Here is a 7,416-nt window from a genome sequence, read left to right on the forward strand (position 1 = left end):
CCGCCCGAGGGATGCCTTGCAGCCCACCCACACCAAGCTCTACCACGGCCATGGTTCCCTGCTATGCCACGGCCAGTGGCGATGCCCCATGGGCACGTTCCTCCCAGACCCCGTCGGCACTGTCCCTCGCCGGCGAGGAGACCCCATGCGGGGCGACCCGCCGTGTTGCAGTGCGTAGGGCAGCTCAGGAGTTGATTGCTTTCTTTGGTTTTTTCTGAAGGCTGTCTATGGAAAATTTTAGGTTCATTGTGTAAATATGGGCAAACCCCCTGTCTAACGCCGTCTGTGTGGAACCGTCACACCATGCCAGCAAAAGAGGGGCCCACTTGTCATAATCATCATCAAAAAGGCCTAAGCAGTCAACTAGTGTTTTTTGTAAAAAAGAGAGGCACAAAAGTAGTATTCTTTGGCACAAAACTGTAGAATTGTGGTTTCTGCAACTCTAGCCTTCAATGTCGATGTTTTTTGCAATTCACTCTGTCGAACCAGACATCCAGTGCAACCGGCGACGTCCTCACCCGGTGGTCTGCTCTTCAGCAGGGCATCCCTCCCAAGCTAAGAAAAGGTGTCAACTGGTTGATCCTCTGCTCGCTATGATACATGTGCTTGAGAGAAGCACAAGGGTGTTCAAGAACACCACTCTGCTTCCTACATTAGTAGTCGATAAAATTCACCAGCTTTTGCCTTGAGTCGCGGAAGGTGGGGAAAGATAGTCTTAAGCGAGTAGTTACTTAGTGTTGCGATGACGGAATGGGAAGTTTGGGCTGCCGTTTATGTGGTGGTTATTTGTATATAGTCTTACTTCCACTATTAGGAAAAGGGTTAAAGATGAAATTGACACTAATGGCGCACCAAAGAAGTGGTGCGCCACTACTATATACTGATGGCGCACCATGTGGGGATGCGCCATTAGTGTGAAAGACACTAATGGCGCACTGTGCACAAGGTGCGCCACTAGTAACAAAATGTTTTTTTTTCATTTTTTAAACATACTAATGGCGCATCCATGCAGAGTGCGCCATTAGTAGTTAGAACTACTAATGGCGCACCAGCCACAGAGTGCGCCACTACTGTATTTTTTTTACTTTTTTGCAAAACTACTAATGGCGCACCGTTGCATAGTGCGCCATTACTAGTTTAAACTAGTAATGGCGCACTGTGCCACGGTGCGCCATTAGTATAATTTTTTTTTACTTTTTTGCAAAACTACTAATGACGCATGTCTGTGTGGTGCGCCATTAGTATGTTGGGTTACTAATGGCGCATGACTGTGTGGTGCGCCATTAGTAACCTGGGACCAGCTAGATATTTTTGGACAGCCACACCTACACACTCACTTTCCCCACTTCATTCCCGCCACCTCCTTCTCTAAGCTTGTCGGCTGCCTCCTCCTCCTCACCTCATTTGCACCATAGATTCATCAAAATTAAGTGGTGAAATTACCTTTTTTTGATAGGTAAGTAAGGGGAAAGCTATCTTCATGTTGTAGATCTACTTTTTTTCTCCCTAGCTCGCTCCAATAACGTGCACATGCACTTTTTGTGGCCTAGCTAGATCTATGTATGTTTGTGGTGTTGCATATGTTTGTGGTGTTGCATATATGTTTTTGTTTGCAGGTACCGGTATTTGAAATGTGATAGTTGCCAATATTTTGCCGGAATGTTGATTCATTTCCGTTTCGGCGAGAATTTTGGCACTATGCATTCTTTTTGGTCCTATTTTTAGGGACAGTCATGCCAAATTTTTTCTTGGTTCTAAAATATCTTTTTGCTCTACCCCGCAGGCAACCATGGTCCGCACGATGACCGAAGGCATCGTGAATAGGTTTTTGAGCTCCGCGAAGGCCGAGATGCTTCAAAAGAACGAGACGGAGATAAGATGTCCGTGTCGAAGATGCAAGCTGAAGAGCCTTATTGCAGACCCGGATTCCGGGCAGGTGCGGGACCACCTGCTCTTGCGTGGTTTTATGGATGGCTATCGGTGGCAAGGTGATGAAGATGACTATGAAGTCGTCCATGGGGGCCGGGCAAGAAATGAGGAAGGGCAGCAAGACAACCACCGCGGCTCGGGCCGGCGAGAAGACGAAGAATCTCCAGGACATGATCACGACGGTGATGCTGTACACAGTCATCATGTAGAAGATGCCAGGCATGATGATGAGGAAGATGCCGGAGCAGACGAAGGGCATGATCATGAAGATGAAGATGCCGGAGCAGATGACGATGGAGGCTGGGTGCAGGACCCTCATATTCAAGAGCTGCTTCTCAAGCAGACAGATAACGCAAGAGCTGCCGCCCGAGAGAAAGCCAAGCTGGATCAACTGGAGATAGACGCGGTTACTCGATTGTATGAAGGATGCAGGCCCGAGGATACCCGCCTGAAAGTAACGCTCATGGCTCTGGAGATGAAGGTAAAACACAAAATGACCGACGCATGCTTCGACGAGAACATGTCATTCTGGCACGAACGTCTTCCCAAGGGGAATAAGTGCCCGACCAGTTTCGAGGAGGCGAAGAAAATCGTGTGTCCTCTGGATTTACCGCACGTGAAATACCATGTGTGCATGAACAATTGCATCATTTATCGGGACGAGCACGCGGAGTCTACCATATGTCTGGTGTGCGGCGTCACTCGATACAAGAAGAGGAAGAAAGCTCCTCGAAAATCGGTGTGGTACTTTCCGATCACTCCTCGTCTGCAGCGGTATTTCGCGGACTCTAAGGTAGCAAAGCTCCTGCGTTGGCACGCGGATAGGGAGGAGAAGAAGCGGGAAGCTGACGGAAATGATCCGGAGATAAATAGAAAAGACAAGATGCTGAGTCACCCTAAGGATGCGAGCCAGTGGCAAGCGTTGAACTTCGAAGACCCAGAATTTGGGAAGGATCCAAGGAACATCGTGCTGGGCGCGAGCACCGATGGAGTCAATCCGTTTGGTAGCCAGAGAAGCACACATAGCACCTGGCCTGTGTTTGTGTGGATGTACAACCTTCCCCCCTGGTTGTGCATGAAGAGGAAGTACATTCACATGAGTATGCTAATTGAAGGGCCGAAACAACCAGGGAACGACATCAATCTGTATCTGGGGCTGCTGAAAGAGGAGCTAGACACGCTGTGGAAAACGCCAGCCAATACGTGGGACGCCGCAGAGAAAGAATATTTCCCTATGAGAGCCGCACTGCTCACGACGGTGCACGACTATCTCGGTTACGGATATCTCGCGGGGCAGGTGGTCCACGGATTTTCTGGATGCGTCAGGTGCATGGATGACACAACATATCGCCAGCTAGATAGAGATCCCGGGTCTTCAAAAACCGTGTTCATGGGACATCGAAGGTGGCTTCGCGACGATGACCCGTGGAGGAAACGCAAGGATCTGTTCGATGGTGAAACCGAACTCTGAAGACGCCCGCGTACGAGGAGCAGCGAGGAAATAGACGGGCTGTTGAAAAATTAGAAAGATTGCCCACTGCCGGGAAAGAAGCAAAAGGCGCCAGAGCCGGGAAAGAAGCGAAAGGCGCCAGAGCTGCTACTGAAGGTATGGAAAACGAGGTCTGTTTTCTGGGACTTGCCGTACTGGAAGATCCAGCGTGTGCCTCACAGCCTGGATTCCATGCATATCACGAAGAACGTGTGCGAGAGTCTGGTTGGTACCCTGCTCAACAAACCAGAGAGGACCAAAGATGGTCCTAAAGCAAGGGCAGACTTAAAATCAATGGGCATGAGGTAGGAGCTTCACGCTAATGATGATGATGATGATGATGATGATGATGATGAGGCGAAGCAGGACACAGAAAGTTGTCGCAAAGGCAAAAAGGCCAAGAAGACCGGAAATGACTACCCTCCTGCGTGCTTCACTCTAAGTCAGGAGGAGATCGAGCAGTTTTTCACCTGCCTCGTAGGAGTAAAACTTCCTTACGATTACGCGGGGAAGATAAGCAGATACCTAGACCCAGCGAAGCAGAAGTTCAGCGGGATGAAGTCTCACAACTGTCACGTGCTGATGCCGCAGATACTTCCAGTTGCAATCCGTGGGATCATGGACGCGCACGTCCGTGAAACGCTATTTGGCCTATGCAACTTTTTCGGCATCATCTCTCGGAAGTCGGTTGGCGTGAGGCAACTCAGAAGGCTACAGGAAGAGATCGTGGTGATACTATGCGAGCTTGAGATGTACTTTCCGCCCGCATTCTTCGACGTTATGGTGCATCTGCTGGTCCATATCATGGAGGATATCATCCAACTCAGGCCGACGTTCCTGCAGAGCATGATGCCATTCGAAAGGATGAATGGTGTCATCAAAGGATACGTTCGCAACATGTCACGTCCAGAGGGAAGCATAGCCAGGGCCTTTCTGACCGAAGAGTGCATCTCCTACTGCACGAATTATCTAGGCATCGAGAACCCCGTTGGTCTGCCCGTCAACAGGCACCTCGGCCGGCTCGCTGGATGGGGTCACCGTGAGGGTCACCGTGAAATGCATGTCGACTTCGTGGGTCGACTCGCCGACTTTGAAAGAGCAAACCTAGTCGCGCTATAACACATAGACGTGGTCGATCCTTGGGTGGTAGAGCACAAAACCTTTATTGAGAAGACGTACAATGACCGAGGCCAACAGAGGACGGACGGAGATATAATCAAAGAGCACAACTCATGTTTCACGCGTTGGTTCAAGCAGAAGCTTCTGTCGTACCCTTTACATGAGGATTCTTCCGCGGAAGAACAACTCATATTCGCCTTGTCACAGGGCGCCGAGCACAACCTGATGACCTATGAGGCGTACGATATCAACGGCTACACATTCTACACCGAGGACAAGGACATGAAGAGCGATGGTTATCGGAACTCCGGGGTAACGATGGAATCCTACACTGGTAACGACAAGGACAGATACTACGGAAGGATTGAGGAGATCTGGGAGCTGAGCTACGCTGGAGAGAAGGTCCCGATGTTCTGTGTCAGATGGGCCAAGAGCGTCCTAAAAGAAGACCGGTATTTCACCACCATGGTTATACCCGAAGCCAAATCCAAGACCGCGGGCGCAAACGTCACCGCGAAAAATGAGCCATGGGTACTGGCTTCCCAAGTGGACCAATGCTTCTTCATTACCGACCCATCAAAGCCCAGTCGTGTTGTCGTGAGGAGAGGCAAAAGGAAGATCATCGGAATGGGTGGAGTAGCCAATGAGCAAGACTTCGACAAGTACGGCGAACCAAAGATCGAACATGACGACGACAATGAAGTAGCAGCATACACCACAAGAAGAAGCAGGACCACCCTACCTAAAGGACGTCCGTTCCACAGAAGAACTCCATTTGCGAAAAAGAAGGGCAAAAAGATTGTGAACAGATAGCTAGATAAGATCGATTGTATTTAAATTGTAGCCTTCATTTCTCGGGCACTTTTTGATATCATGAATATTTTTAAATTTCATGGGCACTTTTTGAATTCATGAATATTTTTTCAAATTTGATGATATTTTTTCATATTCAATATGAAAAAATATTGAATATTCATGAGGACACTCGATCTCGATCCCCCTCCCCTCTCGATAGCTATCCCCCTCGCCAGATCCCCCTCGCCGCCGAGCACCCCCCGCACCCTCCCCCCACTCCACCGCCGCCGATGACCCCCCGCACCCTCACCCGCTCCACCGCCGCCGACGACCCACCGCACCCACTCCCGCTCCACCGCCACCGACGACCCACCGCACCCTCCCCCGCTCCACCGCCGCCGCCGACACCCCGCACCTTCCCCCGGCCCGCTCCACCGCCGCCGCCGACACCCGCACCCTCCCCCACTTTTTGAAGATATTTTTAAATAACAAATTTGATGATATTTTCAAATAAGAAATTTGATGATATCTTCAAATAACAAATTTGATGATATTTTCAATTAAAAATAAAAAAACAAAATTGATGATATTTTCCATTTAATTCTTTTTAGTTTGCTGGTATTTTATGATACTATATCTTGTAAACGTTATGGATATATATAAATAGATTTTCTCGTAGAATCACATATATATATATATAAATATATATCATCAAATGTCTCACAACCACCACCATTAATTATTCACACATACACATGTGTATATATATACAATTTCTCCTACATGTTGCCTTGGTGCCTTCGGAGCACGATGACAAGTGGTTCATGGGGGCGGTAGCGAGTAATACTATTCCCCTTTGGGATCTATAACTTGGTCGAGCAAAAATCTCGCTATTTCCTCTTGAAGTGCTAGTATGCGCTCCGTTGGTAGGAGCTGCTCCCGCACCTCTCTGAACTGTTAAGAAGGAGATCAATATGCATGTGTATTAGTTGTGTGAATAGATATCGATAATGGTGTAAAAATTTGTGAATAGTGTTTTGACAAACGTACCCAGTCCTGTTTTTGAGATCTGCTCCTTTTGGACGCCATCATGTGAATGTTCTCGCAAACGTAGTATGCACACAGATCAGTCCCCGACACCTGCTTCAGGGCCTGTACGAGAATGGAATTGAATCAGATAATGATTAATCAAGCATGATAATTAATTAATCAAGCACTAAAGGCCCCCCCTTTAGTACCGGTTCAGCACGAACCGGTGCTAAAGGGCAACCACGTGGCACGAGCCAGCTCCGGGGGCAGGGAGCCCTTTAGTACCGGTTGGTGACACCAACCGGTATTAAAAGGTTGGGGTGTTTTGGGTTTATGATTTCTTTTTCAATTAATTTTGTGTTTTCCATTTAATTCTTTTTCGTTTGCTGGTATTTTACGATACTACATATTGTACATGTTATGCATATATATAAATAGAATTCTATTAGAACCGATCATATATATATCATCGAATGTCTCACAACCACCATTAATTCACACATACACACATGTATATATATACAGTTAGCTAGCTATATACAATTTCTCCTAATTGGTGCCTTTCGTAGCTAGTGGCATTAGCCTAATTGGTGCCTTCGGAGCACGATGACAATTGGAAGTGGTTCATGGGGGCGGTAGCGGGTAATAGTATTCTCCTTTGGGATCTATGACTTGGTCGAGCAAAAATTCCGCTATTTCCTCTTGAATTGCTTCTATGCACTCCTCTGGAAGGAGCTGCTCCCGCACCTCTCTGAACTATTAAGAAGGAGATCAATATGCATGTGTATTAGTTGTGTGACTAGATATCGATAATGGTGTAAAAATTGTGAATAGTGTTCTGACAAACGTACCCAGTCCTGTCTTTGAGATCTGCTCCTTTCGGACGCCATCATGCGGATGTTCTCGCAAACGTAGTATGCACACAGATCGGTCCCCGGCGCCTGCTTCAGGGCCTTTACGAGAATGGAATTTGATCAGATAATAATTAATCAAGCATGATAATTAAAGAGATGGTAGCTAGCTAGCTAGTACTACTTAATTACTTACCTTCGGTC

At 47.7% G+C, this 7,416-nt stretch overlaps 1 pseudogene; it reads left to right on the forward strand.

The window, feature by feature from the left end:
• The first annotated feature begins 2,392 nt into the window (after positions 1 to 2,392).
• On the forward strand, positions 2,393 to 6,520 carry LOC147988530 (uncharacterized; annotated as a pseudogene).
• The last annotated feature ends 896 nt before the right edge of the window (positions 6,521 to 7,416 follow it).

Source organism: Triticum urartu, chromosome 1A (genome assembly GCF_056163025.1).
Source record: "Triticum urartu cultivar PI428250 chromosome 1A, HENAU_Tu73, whole genome shotgun sequence".
Taxonomy (NCBI): domain Eukaryota; kingdom Viridiplantae; phylum Streptophyta; class Magnoliopsida; order Poales; family Poaceae; genus Triticum; species Triticum urartu.